This window comes from Sitophilus oryzae, unplaced genomic scaffold (assembly GCF_002938485.1).
Source record: "Sitophilus oryzae breed Bouriz unplaced genomic scaffold, Soryzae_2.0 scaffold_357_pilon_pilon, whole genome shotgun sequence".
NCBI lineage: Eukaryota > Metazoa > Arthropoda > Insecta > Coleoptera > Curculionidae > Sitophilus > Sitophilus oryzae.
The window spans coordinates 1,312,308-1,338,661 of record NW_022146926.1 but is presented as its reverse complement, the minus strand read 5'-3'; the positions used below and the strand labels follow the sequence as shown (position 1 = coordinate 1,338,661).

The window sequence follows — 26,354 nt, the reverse complement described above, 5'->3', positions numbered from 1 at the left end:
AGAAAATCAATGAATATCTAAAAAACAAATATAAATTAGTACAAACCAACCAACCACACCAAATAACCAATGAACTAACACACAAAGCTTAATAGTTGCCTTGCTGGGGCTAGACGCAAATATTAAGCACCACGTCAGTCAACAATTTCTCGTTGGTATGGAGAATTAAGACATGGACGGATTAGTCTGCTGTACGTAGGCTGATTGAAGCATCATTGGGCATTTCAAGACCTCAGTCCAAAAAATTTTACGAGTACATGAAAAACTATCTGTAATAAAACCAAGTTAATGCAAGTTAACAGTGTATTGATGGACCATCCTCCAATTCCGAGAGAAGTCCTAACGACTTTTTTACTTTTCCAAAAGTTCGAAAACGAATTGCGTGGTCAAAGGTTCCAGATCCCAAAATTCCCCAAATTCCCAATTTTGAAGATACCAACAAGCGAGTGGAATAACTGCTTTCAGAACTGGTTCCAATAGATGCTAAAATGCATTTCTCTTCGTGGAGAATACCACGAAAGACAATAGTGTTTAAGACTTATCTACTGCAAAGACATTATAGAGATAGACCGAACATCTCATTCATAAATACTCGTTGGTAGTGTATCAAACATTCCAATGTGTCAAACAAGGACAGAAGAGACAGAGAAATCTAAAATTTCCGACCCCGGCAACTAGGCGCATTTGGATTGTTCTAATGGCCAGTAGCGTATCGTTTTTTGGAACGAATTTAATTAGTAAAGTAATTAGTAAAATTTTTACTCCATATTTTTATACTACATTAACACTTTTTCGTCAGATGACTTTTGTTATAAGGTCTAATATAATAATATAATTAATATCCCACATATACTTGTGTTGAAACGTTAGTAGTTTTCGAAAATCGCTCCAACGTCGATTTTCAATTTAAACTTTCAGCACAGTTTAAAGAATATAAATATTTTCAGTTACTTCTATATTAACTTTCAGTTACTTGAATATTTACAGGGTGACTCAAGATGCCGAAACAGTTCTATATTAGGTTTAAATGGTTGGTGACTTTTCTTTCATTTTTTTTTAGAATATGGAGGCAATGGTAAAGCACTTTTTAGACATTTTTGTAAACATAGGTGGCCGGAACATATTTTCAAAATATAGTTATAGATTTGACATTAAATTTCCATTCCATTCATTTCCAGTCATTTTTGTTTACGTATTTTCCCTGAGAAAATTACCTACAGCAAACAGAAATATTCTTTTCGTCCAAATTTAATTAGAGATGTTAACTTATAAATAAATTTTTCTTGTTTAGAATAGGCAACATTATTTAGAACTTCCCGTTTAATCTCAAATGATAGTTTAGGTTTTAGTTTTACCTTTTTTGATCTTAAAAAGAACTTTTCAAAATTAGTAATTAGTAACGATTTAGTTAGTTCGCAATCGATAGCTTACCCCTCCACCTCCCCCCCACTCGGCCTGTTGTTTCATAGTACAATGTCCTTTTTCTACTTTGCACAACGGTGGCAACTTTAGAAATACCCTCTCCTAAAGCCCTCCCAAAATTCTAAATTCAAATAATTTTTAAAACTGTTTACTGTAAACAACATAAAATTAAACAATTACTTCCTGTGCAGTACTGTGTAATAGTTGTTTAATCTTATATTATTAATAACTTCCTATACCTAAAATCAATATTTAATGAGAAAATTGTGTTTTTTTGAAAATATAAGACAAGATTTGACTTTCGTCCGCGATGGACCGTCCGTCGTGTTTTTTCAAGATAGCCGTCGGACGAACTCCGTCGAACGGAGCATACGCGCCCATGTGAAATTGTTCATATAAGCTCATGGTACTTGCTCGAAGTTGCGGACGCTCCGTCGCGGACGCTCCGCTCCATCTGAAAGCGCTGTAAAGCAATAAAATGTAAAAAAGGTCGGGTAAACACCTTTATTTATTTGTTGAGCAAAATTCCTTTAGAATATCGTATACCATAATGATCAAAATATGACGCAATTTTAAGAGATCAAAAAAACTTTCTGGCTTATAATAAAGTTTCAAATGCAACGTTTATATTCAAATTTGTTATGATCTACAACAGTTAGTAATTGATGAATTATAATTCAACTACCGGTTACTACGTTCTTCATTTAATAGATCAAAATTCAACAAATATACCTAATTAGAAATTATTGTGAAAGGCTCCCTTGTGGGACGCCTATGTACAATTACGGCGAAAAAAACAATACCTACCTGTGAAAAGACAAATTCGGGTAATTTGAGCATATTTTTCCACACACTTGACACTGTCGTACCATAATGAAAATTCGCAGATTCAAAAGTACGTTAAACAAAAACAAAAACTACTGAAAAATACTGAAAAGTTCACTTCGGGCTTGATTCCGACTTCAAACACATCGTAAGCTAAACGTAGTACGCTATAACGGACCAAGGGCCGTCGCGAGGGGTGGTGGGACGGACGGCTCATTTCATTCTGGAAGACTAGCAGCGACGTTGCCAATAGTTCTAGACGTTTCAGCACATTAATAAACTGTCCTTTAATAGTAATGCATATAATATATCCTCTGGTTAATAACCATATTATTACGCATGCTTCTTTAAAAATAAACTATTAATTTAATTAAGAAATTGAGATTTATTGATATCCGGTGAAGATTTTAAAGTCACCTTTTCTGCAAATCAAATTAAGTAGATAGGCGCAAATTTGATATGTGGCAATGTCGCCTTCTCTATCTCAGTTGGTTTTTACAGTACGTCGTCAACCTCCGATTGTTTGATCGGGTTAAAATGCAAAATGTTATATCTGTTCTTACTAAATCTATATCTACTGTTTTTTTTTACAATATGCAAAATATAAAACACAACCCTCGTTATACACAGTTAAAGAAACTAGAAAGGTTAAAGAACTAGACTAAATTATATTTAGCAATAAAAACAGATCATATTCAAAAACATTAATTTTTCGTATAAATTAGTAGTGGGAATTATCGAATGAATACTATCGAAACATTCGATAGTTGCAATTCATTCGAATAATTCGATAGCTAGTAAAAAACATTCGTTGAAAACTATTCGAATAAAAATTATCGAATAGATGCGTCATCTGCCTTGAAATATTGTATTCTAGTAATTCGGGAGCAAAAACCATTCATTTATAAAATTCATTCATTTATCAAATTCATTTATTCGTCAGGATCGATTATAATAAAATATTAACTGGATTTTAGTTGTCGCCCGGCGACGTAGGTTTCTTTCCGAGAAATCCGACAGCGGTCTGTGGCAAATTTTTTGCGGAGTCATATAAAGATAAGGACACATTATTTTTTTATTGAGGTGCTAGTATTTACACAGAAAATACATTATGAAGGGCGCTGTTGCCATATATTGGTATTAGTTGATATTAGCAAAGAATATTATTGTTTGGCTTTAGTTAGTTAGCGATAGTATGTATAAATATTTTGCATTTTTTTATTAATATTCTGTTGTTAGGTTAGGTTAGGTTAGATAATAAAATATTTTGGATGTAGGAAAATGATTTTTAATGTTTTTAAGCAAAGACTGGTTTAATAAAAATAATAATAACAGTAATAATTTGTTATACCTATAACAACAAAATTTAAAATAATTTAATATAAACATTTTTTTACGTAGTGGCAAAATATAAACAACAAATTAGATGTAAAAATTATTTATATTAGATCCTATTTAAAAATAATACAGTCTTTAAATTTTTTGTGTCAACGTTGGTTTATTAAATAATAATAATTACAGAACTAATTTGTTATATTAACAACAAACTTTAAAATCATGAAATATAAACATTTATTAATTTTCTAAGCATGCAGTGTAATGGAAGAAAAATATAAATAAAAAATTAGAAATCAAAATTATTTATATTAGGTACTTTATATTACTATTTAAAAATAATATTTACTTTTACTGGCATTTACTTTAAAAAATAAATAAAATATTTCTTCGCAAAAAACTACATGTAAGAGAATTAGTATAAACAAAAAACAAACATTGTTAACTTTTTTTTAAATTGGCACGTGTAAAACTTTCAATATAATTTTCTCACCCCATAGTTTGAGTTCGAGAACCCCCCATTTACTTAACCACATTACTTAAATATGATTATTAAGTTCAACTAATTTGTATTATTAAAACATCTAAAATACAAATATGTATTTTTAAAATTAATTCGTTAGTTCATCTCATCTCTCTTAAAAATTGCTACTTCTCAAAATTTCCCATTAAAAAATAGACCTATAGACCATATAAAATAAAATAATTGAAAAATCGGGCTACGGAAAATCACACAAATTTTCGGAAAAATTTTGACACCTGCACACGCACACAATCGTCAATTAAAAAAAAACTACTATTTTAGTATTTTAAATATTTTAATAAACGCAAAAATAGCACAGTATTTATAAGGTGAAGTTATGAAAATTTGGAAGAACTAATAATGCACTGACGCACACAAAAATCAAACGAATACTAAATTTCATTTATCAAAAGCATTCGATAGTTGTGGCTCAACGATAACCATTTAGTCGCACGGCGAGGTTGTCACATATGCTTTAGTATACAAATGAATGAATGATTTTATTCGAATAAAACCATTCGATAGTTGAAATCATTCATTCAGTAACCATTCGATAGTCTAATTCATTCGATAGTTCCCATCGCTAGTATAAATTACATTGTGCTGATTTTGTTTGGACTATTTGCTCAACTGTATGTCGCTTTTATTTGCTACAAGCCGCATCGCACATTTAGGTCGCACGACACAATAACGAGTCACCATGCAGCGACAAAAAGAAAGTTATTATAATTTGTCATGGAACGAAAATTTTCGATTCGTTAACTTTGGAGGACTCGTAAATTTATACAGGGTGGCCCATCGAAAACGTTCCGCAAGGACGGCCAAGGTAATATTTTTTTCAGAAAATTCAAAAACACGTCAATTTTGTTTGTGAGGGGGACAACTTTTGCCCCAAAAATGATTGCAAAATCTTCAACCCTCTAAGCGGGGGTGTCATTCCCCAATTTTTTTCAAATGGGAAGGGGGGTCAAGTGGTACCGCAATGAAAAGGGCTTTCTATTCTCTATACTTTCCCGCTTCGTTTTTGAAAATCGGTCGAGTCATTGAGAAAATATGAAGGATTGAAATTTGAAAAGTTTATTTAAACATTTATCAGAGTAAATGATAAGGATAAATTCCTTCGACCAATTTGCTGTTTTTTCTTATTATTTCTAGATGTTTACGCATTTTTTCACTTGCCTCAAGGTTGAACGCTCAGGTTGCTAGATAGCTGTTCTGTGACTTGTGCGTTGAAGTTCTTCTCAATATCGTTAAACTTTTTAACAATTATGGTGTACTCACTTGCAGAAAAAGTGGAAATATTCGAACTTTATTTTAAAAATAATGAATGTGGCAATCGGTTTGCGCAGATATTCAATGAACGCCATCCTGACAAACACCTTTATGGCAAAATTGTTCGCGAGTTAGTAGCAAAATTTCGCGAACTGGTTCCGTTGATATAAAAAGAGGCAGAGGGAAAATCCTGTAGTAAATGAAGCTATGTTTTTGACGCGTATAAATTAGTTTTTTACTTGTAACAAATAGTTTTTTACACGTAAAAAATATTTTTTTTGCGTAAAAAAGTTTTTTTACCAAAAACAATAAGTTTTTGACGCGTAAAAAAATAGTTATTTACGTGTAACAAATAGATTTTTACACGTAACAAATAGTTTTTTATACGTAAAAAATATTTTTTTTGCGTAAAAAAGGTTTTCTACCAGAAACAGTAAGTTTTTGACGCGTAAAAATTAGTTTTTTACGTTTAACAAATAGTTTTTTTACACGTAAAAAATATTTTTTTGCGTAAAAATAGTTTTTTTACCAGAAACAATAAGTTTTTGACACGTAATAAAATAGTTTTTTACGTGTAACAAATAGATTTTTACACGTAACAGATAGCTTTATACGCGTAAAAAATAGTTTTTTTACGTTTTTACCAAACCAAATATATATGTATATTCTTCTACTATTTCCAGGGTTGTATTATTTATTAGAATACCCTTCCCCCCCCCCTTTCCACTAGTTCGTTGTGATGATATTTAATAATAGAATAAAATGGTATCTAATCACATTTCGCGTATATTCCCGGCATTCGTCAAGCAAAGAACTAATTCTGTTTATCTGAATATTCTGAAATTGCCCGTAACAGTATGACTTTGATCTGATATGAAAGAGCCACTGGCGCCGCTTTAATCTCAAAACAGGATGGTGCCGACGAAGAGCGATGAAAGTTAACACTATAGTGTTCTGTAAAATTAGAATTAACCATGATATTTCAATATCTTGCGATACATCAAGGAAGCATTTACAAAAAGTCATAAAGTCGCTTTCATTTAAGACATTTTATTTTAATTTTGTTTTTATTAATTCAGAAGTAAATATTTATATATAGTTTGATGTCAGTATTTAGTAAATGACGTCTAGGGATTGACCTCCGCAAAATTATCACTCCCCAGTCGTCTTTGACGCCATTTTTTTGTGGATCATATGGTATGTATCTTAAAAATATCGTATCTTTATGTGAAGCTTATAGTATTCTGTAAAATTAGAATTAACCATGATATTTCAATATCTTGCGATACATCAAGGAAGCATTTACAAAAAGTCATAAAGTCGCTTTCATTTAAGACATTTTATTTTAATTTTGTTTTTATTAATTCAGAAATAAATATTTATATATAGTTTGATGTCAATATTTAGTAAATGGCGTCTAGAGATTGACTTCCGCAAAATTATCACTCCCCAGTCGTCTTTGACGCCATTTTTTTGTGGATCATTTGGTATGTATCTTAAAAATATCGTATCTTTATGTGAAGCTTATTGTATTATTGAAAATAATGTTTTAAACATTTGTGGCGAATGCACTTGTCTGAATAAGAGCTGTAATATCGCCACTGAAACCGTTAACGTTCTGTTGATACTTATTTACAGTACAAGTGTGTTTATGAACATGATTACAACAACGAGTGTCTGAACGATTACAACACACGAGTGTTGTAATTATGTTTAAACGCACGTGTCATGTACAACGATTTATCTACAACCGAAAAATAAGAAGATGCTCTTTTAATTTTCGTTTATTAGTCGCCCACCTTTAACTATGACATTTGTCACATTTTTTTAATTATAATTGTGCGGAATTGTTACCATGGTTAATTGTTACCACTAGTTGTGTTATGAATCTCATAACGTAACTGAAATACTAAAAAATAGTGATGTAAAAACGTTATAACTAAACGGTTGTAGATAAAATAACATTACATCATTATTAATCATGTTGAAAATTTCAATTGAAAAAAAATTGCAAAATAAAAAACGCTAATTCACCACAATACACCAAAACACTTTACTTTTGCACTGGACGCGCGTTTCGCTAACCATGTTAGCATCATCAGCAGATGATTAAAGCTAAACTCATATCTACAAACTGAACGTTTACTTAGGCGTTCAAAACCAATCGAGAGTAACAATTAATTACCAAAACTAGAGTAATAGGAACAGAGATTTGGAAGGAATTGGCCTACTGTCTCTATTCCTACTATCTTTACATTCATTAATTTTGACACTCTCATATGCATCTGCTTGCCTGTAATTTGAGACTTGTTTAATTAATTAATATATACAATATTCTTTATCAACAATATTCATTCAGCAACGCAAGATTTAGCCGGTCCACCATATCTTATCCGAGCCATATGTTCTTTAAATCTAGTTCTAAAAGTAGAAGATCACTAACTTTGATAAATCCAATAATTTTGTGAAAATTGAATTTTTGAAGTTATTGACTCTTTTTTTAGTACTCTATTGGGATTCAGACAAACTAAAGATTTAAAAGAACAACACTACTGAGTTGATCTTTTTATTCATTCTACTTGTAATTTTTTATTGTACTATTTCATTAGGCGTTTCAGTTGACAGACCGACTAACAACAGTTAAACAACTTCGACGACAGTATTTCAAGGCGGAAAAAATCCGACGGAATAACGAAACAAACGAGCGACAACAATCGCCGCCATCTATTCGTTTCTTTAGCCTGAATAGCTGAACAGTTGCCGCACGCTCAATTCGGAATAGAAAAGAGAAAGTGCTTCTTCAATGCAAGAAACTAAGTAAGCGTGCACTTTGTTTTTGTCTCTTCTCTACCGAATCGACCCACTTTTAATTCGGTCCACATTCATTTCCTTAGGAAGGTTTTTCGACTGTTCATTAGTCATCGATTGTTTATTAATGGTAATGGCGGCTTGTAATTGACAACTACGTCGCGTTTCTGAGTGACAGATAGATAATTTAATAACGAAATTTAAAAGGTTTGAATTTAATGACAGTTTTAGATTTCAGAATTTAGAGAGTTTAATTAAAAAAAAAGATCCTATTTGTTGTGGTACTGATTTTTTATGAACCCAATTTAAATCTGACTAGACACTCAGACAAAAGTAGAGAAACTTATGATTTTATGATTTTATCCATTTACAGTTTTCCTTTTGTAAAATTTTCTAGATACGCCTGTGTTCTGCAATGTCCATATATGTTTTATTTGTAATTTTATGACGTAAATTTTTTTGAATTGATTTGTATTGTATGACATTTTTTTTATTATTTGTATATTTGTTTTTGTGCTTTTTTGTTTTGTGAATGCTTTGTCGATGAAGCTGTTTTGACTTTTTGTACAATAAAGCGTTGTTTTTTTTTAAACTCGTCGGATTTCAAAAACCTCCAATATTAAAAATAATTTTTGTTTTAGCAATACCAGAAAATGTTTCGCCACATTCCAAATTTATCTTATCAGATGTTTATTTATAATATGGACACAAATATTTTTGAAGGGACATAAATAAAGAAACCAACATAAAAATTGACCATACTTAGTAGTTATTTGCTTAAGGTGAAAACTGTTGATATTCTGATTTACATTTTTAATAAATATGCCCCCCGGAAAATATTTGTCTGAGGATCTTCGCGAAAAAATAATCAATACACATCGGAATGGTGTACAGCAAACGGACATAAGCACAGTCTTTAATTTGCAAAAGTCTGTCATTAGCAACGATTTCCAATTTCAAAACTCGTAATTCCTTAAAGACTATTAAAAAAAGTGGTCGGCCAAGGCAAACACCGAAAAAAATTGAAATGATAATTAGAAAAATCACCTTAACAAATCCGAATAAATCGGCAAATCAAATTTTGAGTGAACTACCGGGTGTCAAGATAAGCTCTAAGACCATCGAAAGAAGGCTAAGGGAAGCAGGATTATTTAGCAGAAGAACAGCCAAAAAAACACTCATCAATAAGAAGAACCAGAAGGCCCGACTTACCTTTGCAAAAAAAAATATTTGCACTGGTCGACGAATGACTGGAAAAAGGTCCTGTTTTCAGATGAAATTCAATATATTTGGATCCGATGGCATATCGTGGATAAATCGCCCAGAAGGGAAGATTTGATCCAAAGTATACCAAGGCCACTGTAAAGCATGGTGGTGGATCTTGCATAGTGTGGGGATGCATCTCAGGCTATGTAATGGGACCACTGCATCTAATAGAAGGAACAATGGATCGATTTATGTATTTGGATATCTTATAGAAAGTGATGATTCCGTTTGCTGATGATAATTTGCCCTTAACCTGGATATTTCAGCAAGATAATAATCCAAAGCATAAATCGAAAGTCTTACAAGAATGGTTTTTGCCTGAACAAATTAGGGTTATGGACTTTCCTGCCCAAAGTCCAGACTTTAACCCCATTGAAAACCTGCGGGAGGAACTAGATCGCCGGGTAAGATGAAGTCACATTAGCAATAAGAAAGGTTTGATGAGAATTTTGAAAGAGGCCTGGATTCCATTGAACCAGATTCCATAAGAAAACTATTAGACTCCATGCCAAAGCGAAGTTATAGCTAATCACGGTTACTCTACCCATTATTAATTTTTTTTAGGTTAGCAACAACTATGTACTTGTAATTTTTATATTAATTTTTAGTTTCTCTATTTTTGTCCCTATAGTTTTCGTGAGACAAGTGATTATTTCAGAACTATTTAAGTATCTTTAATTTTAACAATGCATAAAATGCAAAAAAGAAACAAACAAAAAAGACACAATTTTAAAAAGTTTCTCTACTTTTGTCCGATAGTGTAAGTTATTGCTCTTTAAAATATAAGAGAAAAATTTAGCAAATTCTCTCATCTCGTCCTAGCAAATTTAAGCAACACAGAAACGTTAAAAAGTATTTCAATAATTCCACTGGCTATTATTTTATGAAATACAAATATTACAACTTATTTCAATATCTACTTGTAAGATCTGTTCAATACTTCTAACAAAATAATCTTGTAAATCTACGTGAACAACTCAAATGAGAATGGCGTGACATGAATAAAACCTATAAAAAGCTTGCTATTCTATTTTAATCTATAATAGATTATTCACAGTTAATCAGCCTTTTGACACTGATCTGCAATTTATGCTGAATAATCAATTTAAACTAATTCCCTTCTTTGTACAACGACTGATCGTGTTAACGATCGATGAAAAGTTGGAATAGAACTGCATTTTTTAATTAGACGAAAAAAAAAAACATTTTCAATGTAATGCATTTATTAAAGGAGATAGCAATTCATTGTGGTTCCTTTTTAATCACTGTAACACTCTCTTCATCCAAGTTAAAGAGGTGGAGAAAATGGAGACAGATCCTCCTAGTGATGTTGGTAGCGAATATTTCCATTCGAATTTTGCAGGAAATTTCAGAAATTTCCGAAATATTCGGTCCCAAAATCGCGAATATTCACAAAAATCCGAATTTTGCAAGAAATTTCTTTTCAAATTCAAGACATTGAGCAAAAATTTAACGAAAGTGTATCAAGTATGCCGATTCTTAAGTCAGAAGAAAAAGAATGCTTCTCCGCCTTACAAAATAAAAAATCTATGAACCTTGAACGAATGCATTTTGCCTCGAATCTCTTGGACCCCTGTTTCCTGGGAGAGCACCTTAACAATGAAGAACACATAGCCCCTATGGAATTTATCAACAATATCACCAACAATCATCCTCAGTTTGTCAATAATAAGCCATTTTTACAGATGTAACAAATTATTGCGCCAAATCGGGTTTATGGGCTCTCGACTACGTTTGGATGTCAGTTAAAAATGTAGACTGTCTAAGTTGGTGGCAAGCAATGTGTAAAAATACTCAGTTGAAATATTTAGCTGTTGCTCTGCTGTCTTTACCACCGTCATCTGCAGCCACAGAGAGAAGTTTCAGTACTTACAGTTTTATCCATACTAAAAAAAGGAATCGCTTAACTGACAAAGAGCCGGTAAAATAATGTTCGTAGCTCAAAACAATAAATTATTACTACAAAAACAAAAAGTGGATATGGAGCATGATATTCAACAACATGAAATTCCTCCAGAACCACTAGAACTCGTGGAGGTACAGGTCCATCCTTCAGAATCAGAACCAGATGATACATCAAATATATAGTCTGTCCAACGAGAAGATCCTTGACAGTGATAGATGTGTCTGTCATTTTAATTTCAAAGTAGTTTATTTTATTTTACAAAGAAATAAGTTGGTACAACTGGAACGCATAGCAGGAAATATTTAAAATTAGATTGACAAGTGATTACTTCAAAATATTGTGAAAGAAACTGTATAAAACTGAAAAAATGTAATCGAGTTATTTTATTTAATAAAAACGGTATGTGTTAATACAAAACAAATAAGAAGAAGACACCACATACCAAAAAAATATAAAAAAGAACTATTTTTTACTTTCAAGCTTTATGAAACTACCCGCATTTATGATTATATTTATCAATATAACTTATGTACAAATACAAATTTGTAATATTCTACAGGAATAAATAAAACAACATAGGTAAATAAAACAAACTATTTTATTAATAATAACACTTACCAAATTCTATACCTTAAAGGTTGGTTAATTAACTTTAATCTTAATTTTTTTAAACCAATACCTTTTGACATTATTTCTCTGCAGTACTAAAATCCATTATTTACCTATCGTGTGATCTCGATATTTTACAGCTACTCCAGTTTTTAGTATGTGTTTAGTATGGGCCTACCGTATTCGAGATGCACTTATCTACGACGAGATGGTATACGAACTTTATTGATGGGATCCTCCAACCTCCACCTCACGGGTTCCTCAGCCCGAGGCAAGCTCCTCGACTGTGAAGGGCGCGAAGGGGCAAACCCCAAACGTGGAAGGGTGTGTAAATAATGTGTATAAAAAATATCTTGTATAGTCTGTGAAACGAATAACTTTGAACTTGACAGTTCCCGCGGGCTTTTCTAGTGTATATTTTATTAGGTTAGCAACTTGCGGCCATGCTGATGCAATGCCGTCTCTAATAGAACAGCCTTAGAGCAAGATTTATGACGTCACGCTAGTTAGATACTACGGATTAATAAATATGTTGTAGAATACATGAACATAATTATTCCTCGTATATGTAATTTTTTGGATTATATTCGACACTATTTTTTTCATATGACACAACACTGATGAAGGCTATAAACGTTAGCTATGACGTTTTTTTTTAAACTAAAAAAAATAATGAAAATCCAAATGAAAACCTAATCAGCGTTTTTCCCGAACCTAAATCCCAAGAAAATCAAAAATTTTAGAATAATTTTACATATAAAATGACAGCGATCTTTATTTCATAGCCGTCGCTGACGCCTTTTTTTCTATGATATTGTATTATTTGCAGATATAATTTTTCGAACATTGATGCTTGCAAAATATACATATAAATTTTGTGAATGCAAATAATAATATATCACTATTAGTAGATACTGAATGTTTTTTGTTAAATTAGATCGATTTTCAAACCCCAAAATTTAAAATATATTTTAAATTTTACCCATTATCTTATGTACCTATTCATTATTTGTATATTGTAAAACATTTGCTGCATTGGTATGGTTCATAGTTTATTTGCCAAAGTATTTATTACTATAAATAGGTATATATATTGTATTTATTAACTATATATTATGTATATTTCATGTAAACTATATCATTTTTAAAATACAAACCAAAAATACCAGGAATAATTAAGTTTTCCGTGTATTCTACAACTTATTTATTAATCCGTCGTATCTAACTAGCGTGACGTCATAAATCTCGCTCCGAGGCTGTTCTATTAGAGACGGCATTGGTCTGATATTTAGAAATGTCAAAGGCTGATGACATTTTACTTTTGTCAATTATGACATTTTGCGTTAATTTTTGCAAGAAGAGGAAGAACTGTCACTTGGTTTATTATTTTCCTTTTCTATATCACGAAAGTAAAAAGAGTTACCTATCTGATTCGTTCAGGCACCCATTTTAAAGAATATCAGTAACTTTTTGGATAGAGGGATTTTATATTTGCAATGTTGGTAAAAAATAACGGTCAAAATTCAAAGTTATTCATTTTATAGACTATAATGAAAGTTTTATTTATTTTTTCCATAGCAACTGTTAAAATTGCCTTATATCTATCAAAAATAGTAGATAAAATAGTACTGTAACCGGAAGGGTAGATTAAATGATACTTCAACAGCGAGGGTAGGTTAAAAACTTTATTTCTTCTCGCACGTTTTTTAATCGCTTCCATTTTTGAAAATGTTTGTATTCCTTATATGAATAACTTATGAATTCGGGATTTAAATGGAAGTAGCGTTAGTAGTAGCGTTTGTCGCCTCAACCTGAATATCTGTTGGTAATTTACATATTTCGTTTTGAGCCATTTCTGGCTCCAATTCAATCAGCAATCGACACGAAAGGGAATTAAAAAATATTGAGTAAAAACTGACAACTAAAGCTTTATTTATTTGTCAAATTACGTAGAAAACCAACGCCAACCCAGCACAATATTTTTTCTACTCGTAATAAATTCCTTGAAATAATAATTTCTGAATATTTTTTAAAACGTAACTCGCTATGGAAAAAAATACTGTTTTATACACAACGATAAAATTGCATTATCAGCTCCCGAAATTAATTCATTCGCGATTTCATCGCTCGTGAATTAATCTTCTCGATCGACGATAAAATACCATTTTATCGTCTTGTATAAAAATAACTAGTAATTTTATTTAGACAAAATGTTATCTTCCAATATTATACTGTATCATAGAATGCCACAACAAAATGTCTTATTATAACTATTTATTGCTCAATTGTATTCCCATCGTAAAAGCTAATATTCCTTTCTTCAAAGTTATGGGCAATTTAGTAAGTAATTAGCGATTTCTTCGCGTTGCTGTGTCTACTTCGTATACGTGGGTAAATTTACCTTTCAAACTTTTTTTTGAAACTTAAACCTTCAATCTTTTGAAATTTATTCGCTAAAACAAGTCTAGTTCTTTAAGTTAAATTCTCGGTGAATTGTTGTCAATTATGCGATGATAAATTATCCAATCCACACGAAAAATTACTTTAGATGTCAAAGCCCGTAGATCATCTTGCTTGTTATGCATTTGTGTTGTATTTATGTCGGTATGTTTCAATGATGCCCTCCACATGTGGTACTTCAATGACCTTGTTATTGGAGAATTTACAGCCTCTGTCGATGAAGCGATTGGTAAAAATAAAGACTTTTTTCCATATTTATAGATAGTTTAACTTTTAATTTTACAAGATTTGCAAGACTTTGTAAACGTACTTTGATAGTATTTGATTTTAAATATCTAAGTCCGCTTATGGTATGTTTCAATTATGATTATTATCGATATTATTATCTTCAATACTAAATATATCTGTTTTAGAATAGTTTCACTTAATGGAATTGGTCTGAATTTTGTTGTGTATATGATTCCGTAGAGTATTGTTTCATTTTAACCTAATAAAATGTACAGTTATAATGTAACGGACAAATCAATAACGCTTTTGACATACTGCATTTGATGGAAATGCAAAAACGGTTCGCTCTTTAGGAAAATAGTTGCAAGTTAAGCAAAATTTGCTACAGTTCTGCATTTTATTGGTAACAATTCTTGTGGAATATACAAAGTAACATTTCAAACTCGGATCAAGTTATAAAGTGTAGTGGTTTTTCTAAAACAAAAAAGTGGAAAATCTTGCAGAATAAATATAGCACCTACCTAAATACTACCGGCTTCATAATTTAATTAAAATTAGGTATAAAAACGTTACAGTTTGGAATGTAGCTATTGTGTAAAGTACTTCTTTTTATATATCAAGATCGGTACAAATCACAGGTTTTATATAAAAATAAGTAAGTAAATTTTCCTACAGACTGTTTATTATTTTTACAACTAATACAATACTTATTAAACACAATGGTAAGTAGATCAATAAGTCACGACACAATATTTAGAAATAAATAGAAATAGAACAGAAAAAAGTATATTAAATTTTATATAAACACCGGTTCCTGATCGATAACCGATGTTAAGTAACTTTAGACGTTGAAGATATTACGATCCTTTAAGGCAGGCGGCCACTGCAAGCGAAACTAAACTAAGCTAAGCATATAGAAAGAAACGGTAACTAAACGAAAATAAGTTTCATTGGCCACTGGGAACGATTTTCGCTGAGTAGTCAGCTAAGTTAGCTTCGTTTTCGTATTGTGTCTCTGATATCATAGAATTAATCGTTGCGAAAAATTCGCTGGAACCTGTCACGAACTAAAACGAGCGAAACTAAGCTACGATTTGAATCTTCGTTCACATATTTTCGTTTAGTTTCGCTCAAGTGGCCGCTGATGCATTTAAAAGTATGAGAGCTGATTTTTAAAAATCTTATCTTCGCTTGGCTTAGTTTAGTTTCGCTCGCAGTGGCCGCCCGCTTTTAAGGCAGGCGGCCACTGCGAATGAAACTAAACTAAGCTAAGAATATAGGAAGAAACGGTAACTAAACGAAAATAAGTTTTATGGGCCACTGGGAACGATTTTCGCTTAGTAGTCAGCTAAGTTAGCTGCGTTTTCGTAATGTGTCTCTGCTATCATAGAATTAATCGCTGCGAAAAATTCGCTGGAACCTGTCGCGAACTAAAACGGACGAAACTAAGCTACGTTTTGAATCTTCGTTCACGTATTTTCGTTTAGTTTCGCTCAAGTGGCCGCTGATGCATTTAAAAGTATGAGAGCTGATTTTTAAAAATCTTATCTTCGCTTGGCTTAGTTTAGTTTCGCTCGCAGTGGCCGCCCGTTTTTAAGGTAGGCGGCCGCTGCGAATGAAACTAAACTAAGCTAAGAATATAGGAAGAAACGGTAACTAAACGAAAATAAGTTTTATCGGCCACTGGGAACGATTTTCGCTTAGTAGTCAGCTAAGTTAGCTGCGTTTTCGTAATGTGTCTCTGCTATCATAGAATTAATCGCTGCGAAAAATTCGCTGGAACCTGGCACGAACTAAAACGGAAGAAACTAAGCTACGTTTTGAATCTTCGTTCACATATTTTCGTTTAGTTTCGCTCAAGTGGCCACTGATGCATTTAAAAGTATGGGAGCTGATTTTAAAAATCTTATCTTCGCTTGGCTTAGTTTAGTTTCGCTCGCAGTGGCCGCCGACCTTGTAGCTGTTCAAATCGCTTAGCGCAATGGGTAAAGACGCTAAGCGCGTCAGATAAGAATACCCAAATCGGTAAAGCGAGTTAAGCGAGAATTAACGTCATATACGCTGAGCGTCTAAAAGCGCTTAGTGTTTTCTAAGTTACAGAATTCGCCCCTTTTAGATACGCCACAAAGCGGGTTCGTTTTTTTTATACATTATTTAAAATACATCTAATTAGCAACTGTATTATTTTTTATTTTACCGAAACGAAACCTAAAAACTAATAATTGCATCAACACATTTCACATGCTAACAAAAGCGGCGCTGTTTCTTTCCGGGTAACTTTCCTTCTACGAGGCGCATAATATAATGGCAATTGTGTTGGCGATACCGACCAGCCAACCCGATTTCTACACACCTTCGAAGATATTTCCTTTACAAATATATGGTCCCACGCGTGTATGCGTTATTTTTGAAGTAGATCTATTAAAAGATTAAATGCAGGTTAAAATGCACCGTTGACAATCAGACGTGGGCATTTAGGACTGCGTTCTCTTCCGGTGCAGGCTGTCCAACAATGTTTTATTGGTATTAAGAGAGCGCATATAAACAACAATGCTATGCGACGTATGGTATGATTAAAATGTTTTATGATCATTAAGTAACGGTTCCTTAATAAGTGTGGACGTAAAACTCCAAATTTCCTCTTCTTGAGATAGTTATTTTTTATACAAGACGATAAAATGGTATTTTATTCCATTAGCGAGTTATGTTTTAAAAAATATTTAGAAATTAATATTTCAAGGAATTTATTACGAGTAGAAAACATATTGTGCTTGGTTGGCGTTGGCGTTCTATGTAATTTGACAAATAAATAAAGCTGCCTTTTAAGTTGTCAGTTTCGAGTCAATATTTTTTAATTCTCTTTCATGTCGATTGGTGATTGAATTGGAGCCAGAAATGGCTCAAAACGAAATAAGTAAATTACCAACAGATATTCAGGCCGAGGCGACAAACGCTATATCCAAACTACTTCCATTTAGATCCCGAATAACTTATGAAAAGGAATACAAAAATTTTCAAAAATGGAAGCAATTAAAAAACGTGCGAGAAGAAATAAAGTTTTTAACCTATCCTCGCTGTTAAAGTATTATTTAATCTACAAAGTACTATTTTATCTACTATTTTTGATAGATATAAGGCAATTTTAACAGTTGCTATGGAACAAAATAATAATTTAAATTTACCACCTTACTAAACGAAACTTCGTTACGCGCGATGGGGGTAAAATTGAAGGCCGTGACACACGAGATGCGAGAGGAAAAGTAGTAACGTTGACTTTTTGATTTTGGAGCGTCGTAACTCGGGCCCTATGTGAGCTAGAGGGCTGAAACTCAAAATATATCGAAGAGGGATGATTTTTTCGTGATATTTTAACGACGTTTCATGCACTACGAAACTCCATCGTCAATGAATCCAATCAAGAAATCGTCCGATTTAAATGAAATTTGGTGTCGATAGATTGGACCAATGCCAACTTTACCTTGTACGACACGTGTGACGGTGACAGTTAGTTTTGACATAAGAAACGTCAAAATGCGACGGTGCACAAGGTCCTACCCTGCAAAGTTAATAATTTTATGGAAAAATTATTTTTATTCAATATGCGTTAAAATTACAAAATCAATGGAAAATATGAAAAGATTAACAATTATTAGTTCATAGGAAATGGTTTATACAGGGTGTTACAATATTTACCCACATAAAAGATCATATTTTCGCAGATTCAGGTCAAAGTCACTCCTTAACTAGTTTACAAAAAATGTATGAGCCTAGAAGCATCATAATATGTGAAATTTTTTTTATACAGGGTATCTCAGAACTCAAAAGTAATCAGCTTTTTATAAAACTAGTTTTTTCTTAAAAATCGATTTTTAAGACTTTTGAGGCTATTGCATAAAAATATGATAACAACTGCACCTTCATTTTATTTGTAATTATTTTAATTATTTTGGAAATACAATATATATATATATATATTTTATCTACAACCGTTTAGTTATAACGTTTTTACATCACTATTTTTTTACTATTTCAGTTACGTTATGAGATTCATAATACAACTAGTGGTGTTATGAATCTATAACACAACTAGTTTCTATAATAATAAAAACAACTACGAACATCTAAATATATTATATTAACTTTTCCGGCAATAATGATTCCGTGGCACGTACTGCGACAAGTTCTACATCTGAAGGTAGACTTTCGGAATCGCTCATCGTAATTTTTAAAATGATTTTTCTGGGCAAAAAGTGCTCGCGTTTACTTGACAGGGCAAACTGACTTTTCAGCTTAAATGTGACAAATGTTATAGTTAAAGGTGGGCGACTAATCAACGAAAATTAAACCAGCATTTTCTTATTTTTCGGTTGTAGATAAAACGTTGTACATGACACGTGCGTTTAAACATGATTACAACACTAATCGTTCACACTCGTTGTTGTAATCATGTTCATAAACACACTTGTACTGTAAATAACTATTATCAACTTACTTTGTAACTTATTGAAAAAAAAAATTTTTTTTATTTATTCATATCTCTGAAACTGTCCAAATAAATTTACATCTTATCTTAGGATTATGTAAAGTGATCAGAAAGGAAGCCAAAAATGCAATAATATACAGAGTGTTCTATATAAAAAAATCATCCCGGTCCAGTCACACTTTTTTCAGCCACCCTATAGAAGTTAAAATATTTTGCCAGAAAAACATTACAATTAAAAAATAAATTATATGCCACAGAAAAGATACAGTGGTTCTCAAAATTTAGCCAAAAATCATTGTTTTCTTAAATTTTCCAGATAAAATAACTCGGTTATTTTGGAGTTTTTGAAAAACGATAAAGAGAAAATATGTTCCTTCTATCGAGATCTACCAGCACTGAAAATATGTGCAGTTATTTAAAATTTAAAACATGTCCTGTATTTTATAAAAATTCTTTCTTTTTAAACGCCTCACCTATAATATAACCCACATCTGTAATTTTCCCACAATTAATATACACATACATATATGGTATTTAATTTTATATATTAAGTATACTCTATTTTCAAAAATAAAATATCCCTTCCGGATAGAATCTGCAATGCAATAGAAATAAAAGGACATAAAACTACACAGAAATACCAGTCCAATGGTATGATTCAATTGAACCATATACTCTACTTTCACAACCCATTATGGTTCATGAAGGAAAGGACTAATACAGCGCAATTGCGCTGATTGATATTCAGACTATGTTATTTTCTATAATTAATAATACAGTTCCAGTATTTCAGGACATAAAAAAAACGTTTCATCAAACATCGATTCAAAGTTTGTAATTATAAGACGTAAGTAAATTAACATTAAGTACTACCTCGAACAATAATAACAAACACAGTACCATGTTTGTTATTTGAAATAATCTAGATGCAGACTTTTTGGGTTATTTTTGGTTCAACAAGTAGAATTCTATTCACAATGTTGGAGGCTAACAAGCCGGAGCATAATGTGTAAAGCTAAAGAGCTCTAATTGAATTTTAAACATTTAAAAGTGTGAAATGAAATGCTTTCTTGCACTCCCATTGTCTTAATTCTTTAAATATTTACACAAGAAAAAAACAGTGTAACATAACTTCTCGACTACTATATTCTATCGGTCATTAACAGATCGAAACTGATCTAAAACTGATTATCTATATTAATATTATAACCCACAAAATTCTAAAAGTTACTGGTTTGTGGAAGTATGCTTTGGAATTAAATAAGACAATAGAAAATTTCATTAATGACTTATATTTAATTAACAATTATAAACAATCAATGTAATTGGCTGTGACAGTCTCGATTGCATGAGATTAGATATGCAACTGGAATACTTGAGCGTGATTGTCCGGCTAACGTTGGAGAGCTTGTGAGACTCCACCAGTCTCAGTGCGTGAGCTACTTATGGGGAGGGTCAATTCTCGTATCTTCCTAGAAGATAACAAACAGCAGTATTCTACTCAACACAATTGATAAGTACCCAGTTTTGTGGTGGTGTTCTAAATTACCAATTGAACTGTCTGTTGGTTGCCAATGAAGGTACAATAAAAATAACTTATGATTAAACAACATATTAGTGATTCAAATAAACAATAATCAATATCTAAATCCAACTAGTACTTATTATAATAAAAATTATAATTAAAATTTAAAAAAGAACATAGGCAATGACAGTTTAAATTAAGTTATAATTGAAAAGATTGTCCAAATTATTTAAAGAATATAAAGAATATAAATATAGAATTATAAAAAAATACAAAAGAAAAATATTTTGCTCTCTCTCTCTCTAGAAAATTCCAGACCACCACAATCACTTCGGTACGGCTTGAAAAAATATATACATTGTTACAGTAAATTATTTGATTTAATTTGTAGACACGTGTAAAAAGAATAAAAAAATATGTAAGATAAAAAAACTAGAAATATATGAAAATTTAAATTAGAACAAAAGTTAATACTAAAATGCGATATTAAAAGATAAATTAAAAAACTAGATAGAAAGATTAAGGTAAATAGAAAGATAGGATAAGATACGAAAAACGATAAATGCGGCAATTCGACAGATAAAAACAAAAAGAAAAGATATGTCACTCCAGGAACAAAGATAATGCATCCGCCAAATAAGATAAAGATAAGGTAAGGTAAATTTGGCAGATACGAGGTAAAGATACGTTCCCTAGAGTGACCCAAAAACAACAAAAAACAAAAATCTATCTGTCGAATGGCCTGCCAATAGACACCACCACTACAGGGTCCAGATAAACAAGAGTTGCCTTCTGGCAAGCAAGGATTCGTTAAAGGTGACATAAGTCGTATAATATAAATATTATAAAAATCCTTACTTACCAGAGTCCCTCCTGGTTCGTCTCTGAGAGTACTCCTGCAGTGATTGATTCTATTCGTGGCCCCTGAGATTGCTAAATAGAACACCTCTGCGGGTTCCTGTTCATCAGCTTGCATCTCAGTACATAAGGAAGAAAGATAAAAAAATAATAATTAGTACTAAATAAAAATTAAATTTATTAGAAAAATTATAAAACTACTATACACGTGCTACTAAGATAAGAAGATAAAAAAAATTATGATAAAAAAATTAAATGTGAGATAAAAAGATAAAATAGAAAAAAGGAATTTAAAGTTAGAAGCTAATTAAATAATTAAATCAAATAATTAAATCATATTAGATAGTAAGAAATGTTAAAAAAAATAAAACTAATAAATAATTTCCAAGTCGTACCTCGTGCCGGTGTCTGGATAAAAACTAGGTGTTTAAGCAAAGAAGATCGAGATGAGAGAGAGTGATTTTCGACAAAACAAGTCCCTTTATAGAACTTTCCCATTCATTTAGACATGCGTTAAGTACCAAATGTCAATATAAAAATTTATAATTAATAGTAAAAATAATAAATACGATAAAATTTCCTACATACCTTCAAAAAAATGTGTGTAACAATTGCATCTTAATTATTTAACACTAAACAAAATATTAATAATAAACCGTCGTTTTCATTAAAAATAAACAAATTATTATCGGTAAACCATAGGCAACCAGAAAATATATAAAATATTTAAACAATTTAAACTAACAACCATCGCTAGTGATGTGTACCACTATCGAGGTTCCGCAAAAAATCGATAATATATAAAAAAACGGATAAACGATATAAAAGGAAAAATGTAACGAAAATATTTTCGTTACAATATATGTATAAAATCCTTAAGCGACTGACTCACGAAGGAACAGAATTAAATTATTCTGGGTGCCGGGCCTCAGCGGCATCCAAGGCAACGAAAAAGCCGATGAGCTAGCTAAGCAGGGATCATCGGCATCCTATCTTGGTCCAGAGCCAGTACTGGGAATACCCAAATGTATGGCCCGTAGTGCAGTAAAACTCTGGATCAGGGAAAAGCACAATGTCCATTGGAGAAACAGACAGGGGCACAGGCACAACAAGGCTTTTATCCAAAGGCCTAGCTTTAAAACCGCAAAAGAACTGCTAATGCAGGAATAAAGTGCGGATTACAACAGGCCTCTTGACAGAGTTACCTGAACAAGCTCAACCGTGAACAAGCTCAACTGTCAAGTGTTACCTGAACAAGCTCAACCTGTGTCAAGGAAGTCTTTGCTGCAGACTCTGCGATAAAGATCCTGAAACAGCTAAAACCGGAGGAACTATGCTCCTATCCTATCAAGGACCTGTATAAGTTAGTGCAGGGCACAGGGATAGGAGAATGGGTGCAGATATAGAAAGGGGACAAACACAATAGGCCTCACAGGTCGCAATGTTTCCGGCAGAGGACGCGGGCGGACGCACAGTGTTCAGAATTGATGAAAACTTGATCAAAATTGATTACGTCCAAACTGTAAATTCTATTGCGCCAATTTAAACGACTTTTTCATTAATTTTTGACATGTTTTATTGCAGATAGTCTATAGCAGTCATATATCAATTATAATAGTATAAAAGTTTTGCAAGGGAACTTCACATTTTATATCAGACACAAAAATCTCACTTGGATAAAATTGCTGTTTAACTTCCAGTATTTTATGGTAGGGATCAAACATATGTTTCTTCGTTCCGCGTCTTAAATCTTTGTATAGATCCACTGTCATATTTTTTGAAATAATTAGTTACAACGCTTCTTCTAAAGAATGGCGAGACAAAGGAACATTACAAGATTTTTACCAACATTCCAGAATTTTAGTTGCTCTTGTGGGCGTGGTCATAGTTGCATCTGTTACCAATTTTGAAGCAGAGACCTTTTCACGCAATTTCATGGACGCAGCAAATAATAACTCGGCTGCTGTATTTTGCCGTCGAATTTCTTCAATCTTTCTACGTTTACTAACGTCCAAACTTTCTACAAAATAAATGTTTTCGCCGGCCTGCTGTAATAATATAAAATTTTAGAATTTATCCCTATAGATAAATAATTATTTTGCATATTTACCACCACTTGTAGATGCAGAATAACCAGGTTGCAGAATAACCAGCAAGTTGTCGTTGACAACGAAATACTTCATCGGGAAAAATAACATGAACCTGTAGCCAATCTGCATACCTAGACAATAAATTTGGAGCGGCTAACGCCGAAGCAAAAGAGTACATTTTATTGCCAAAATATGGTGTATAAAATTATTATTATTTTTTTAGCTTTTGCTCATAAAGATCTGCAGTCATGATAAAGCCATTAAAGTAATGCTTGGTTAAAAGTTGTAAAATGACGTAAAGAAACATATACATAAATTTTACGATTCTCAAATAAACTAAAAATTTTCAATTTCGATCGATTTTTTGCAAATTTTGGACACTTTGTGACGGTCCCTTGTTATGGGAAAAACTATACTTTTCTAATAATTACTATGTGTCTTAATCTGATAATTAATTTCATAAATCAAATACGATTTTCAAAAATAAATATCCCTGCCCCATAGATCTTTATGAAATAGAAAAAAAAACATAAAACTACAGAAATACTATACAACAGTATGATCAATTGAACCATATACTACCTACTACTTTCACAAGCCATTATGGTTCAGAAAGGACAGAACTAGTAAAACGCAAATACACCGATGGTATGTTATTTTCTATAATTATTGATATTCATAGTTCCAGTATTTTAAGAATAAAAAAAATATTAAATAAATATCGGTTCATGTCTTAAGTTTGTAAATACAAGCTTCAAATTACGGTTAAGAGTACTGCCTAGACCAATAATAAGAAACGCAGTACCATATCTGCCATTTGAACCCATCCAGATGCGGATTTTCTGGGTTATTAGTTGTTCGACAAGTGGAATTCAGAGTATTGCAACACACCCCGATAAACGTAGTACCGCTTCGGTTTGGCGTTCGCGCGCGGCGTCGCCTAATAGTCGTACCTACCAGTAATGTATGGATCTTAGAATGTAGTCGACCTCGCGGCTAATAGATGCGGCATGCATGTCCCACAATGCCACAAGCTAATATTAAGGCAAATTGGGTATGATATCGGACACTACTAACTTCAATCGTGTTTAAATCTAATACGTATTTTAGTTAATAGATAGATTCAGCTAAAAAAAATCTCTTAAAAAATCCTGGTACGTCAATTAATCAGAGTAATTAATAATTAATTAAAGGTACGTCATACCAAATCTCGTTTTTTTATCAGAAAAAATAAATAGTTATAGAGGTGAACCATTCTTGAGAAACACCCGGTATATTATGATTGTAAATAAGTAATATCAGAGAGAAAATTCAATCGCAGTTTACTATAAAATGCTTCAATAGACCACAAAATTACATTCGCACCAATATCGCAAATCGCAACTCCTAAAAATTCAAACTCGTAGATAGAAATCGCGGCCCCAGTTTACAAAATCACAATCGCAGCAAAATCGCAACAAAGTCGCAAATTGCAGCTACGGTAATACTGGTTGCCTAAATTGAAACTCGCAAATAGAAGAAATGGCAATCGCAGTTTCCTATGAGAACCAATCGCAGGTTGCGATTGCGATATTAAAATCGCTACGATTGAATCGCAATTTGCGATTTCTTGCTCGTCTCTGCTTATTAATACGGTATGATAGAAAAAAACAATGTCCAGTTGGCTTGGAAATGACCATCATTAATCATGGTACAAAGAATACAAGGTATGATATTGCGCAGGTTGGTCGCTACGTCACAGGTGATAACAGGCGCTATTGGTCAGTACGCTCCGCGCGCCAGTTCAAATCGTCAAGATATTGTTATAAACCTGTTTTTTTGTTTATATACCGTCATTGAATTATCGCTAAGCAAGTTACTGTGGAGCAGTGCGTAAGGAGTCGGGCTAGAAAGCGAGAGACCGGAGTTCGAATCTCGGCCGGGACATAACTTTTTATTTATTTTTTTAAATACTGTTGTATTCTATAGTTTATTTTTGTAGTATAAAAAAAAAGAACTATTTATTCTGTTATTTTTTAATCTCCGTTATTAATATAAATTGATTGTTGGTACAATACCTCATTTAATATAAAATAATATTCTACTTTTTGAAATGTATCGTGCCCTAATTGTACCTAAAAGTAATATATTTTTAGTGATATACCATATTGTAAACTATTTAATATTTCAGTCACTTAAAAAGTTAATTTGCATTGAATAATTGTCTACCATTAAAGGAAATTTGAGCTATAATAATCCTCGATGGGCATATTGATGGGCATATATCTCTCAAAACCTGAAACATCTACATATAAAAAGAAGCACAGGTCACTAATTATGATAAACTTCACCCTTGGAATTACTTCTATCACAATTACATAACGTTCATCTGCATTGGCATTTTCTACTTTTCGATGGGAAACAATAAACTTCCCAACATTTTTTAAATGATGTAATAATTCCTCTTATGGTTACTTTTCCATAGATAACCTCATCTCTGTCCTCATGTGAATTCAGAGGCAATGAACATGAAAATTATTTACCATAAACATCGCAAACTAAAAACCTAATAAACAATTTTATACCGAATATAGAAATAAATTTAGTATTCTTACCTATTATCGACCAAATCCATGTTAATAGGTAATTATTATTTTTAAATATATTTTTGGAACTGCTGGTTTTAGTAATTATTAAATTAAATGAACTAAAAAGTCTTAAAAATAAACAATTCTTAACCATAA

The 26,354-nt window shown here is 32.0% G+C and overlaps 1 protein-coding gene across 1 annotated transcript in view; it reads left to right on the top strand.

Moving 5' to 3' along the window:
- Nucleotides 1-26,354, top strand: part of LOC115884743 (CCR4-NOT transcription complex subunit 6) — a 248,685-nt gene that overhangs the window by 200,208 nt on the left and 22,123 nt on the right. The window lies entirely within an intron of this gene.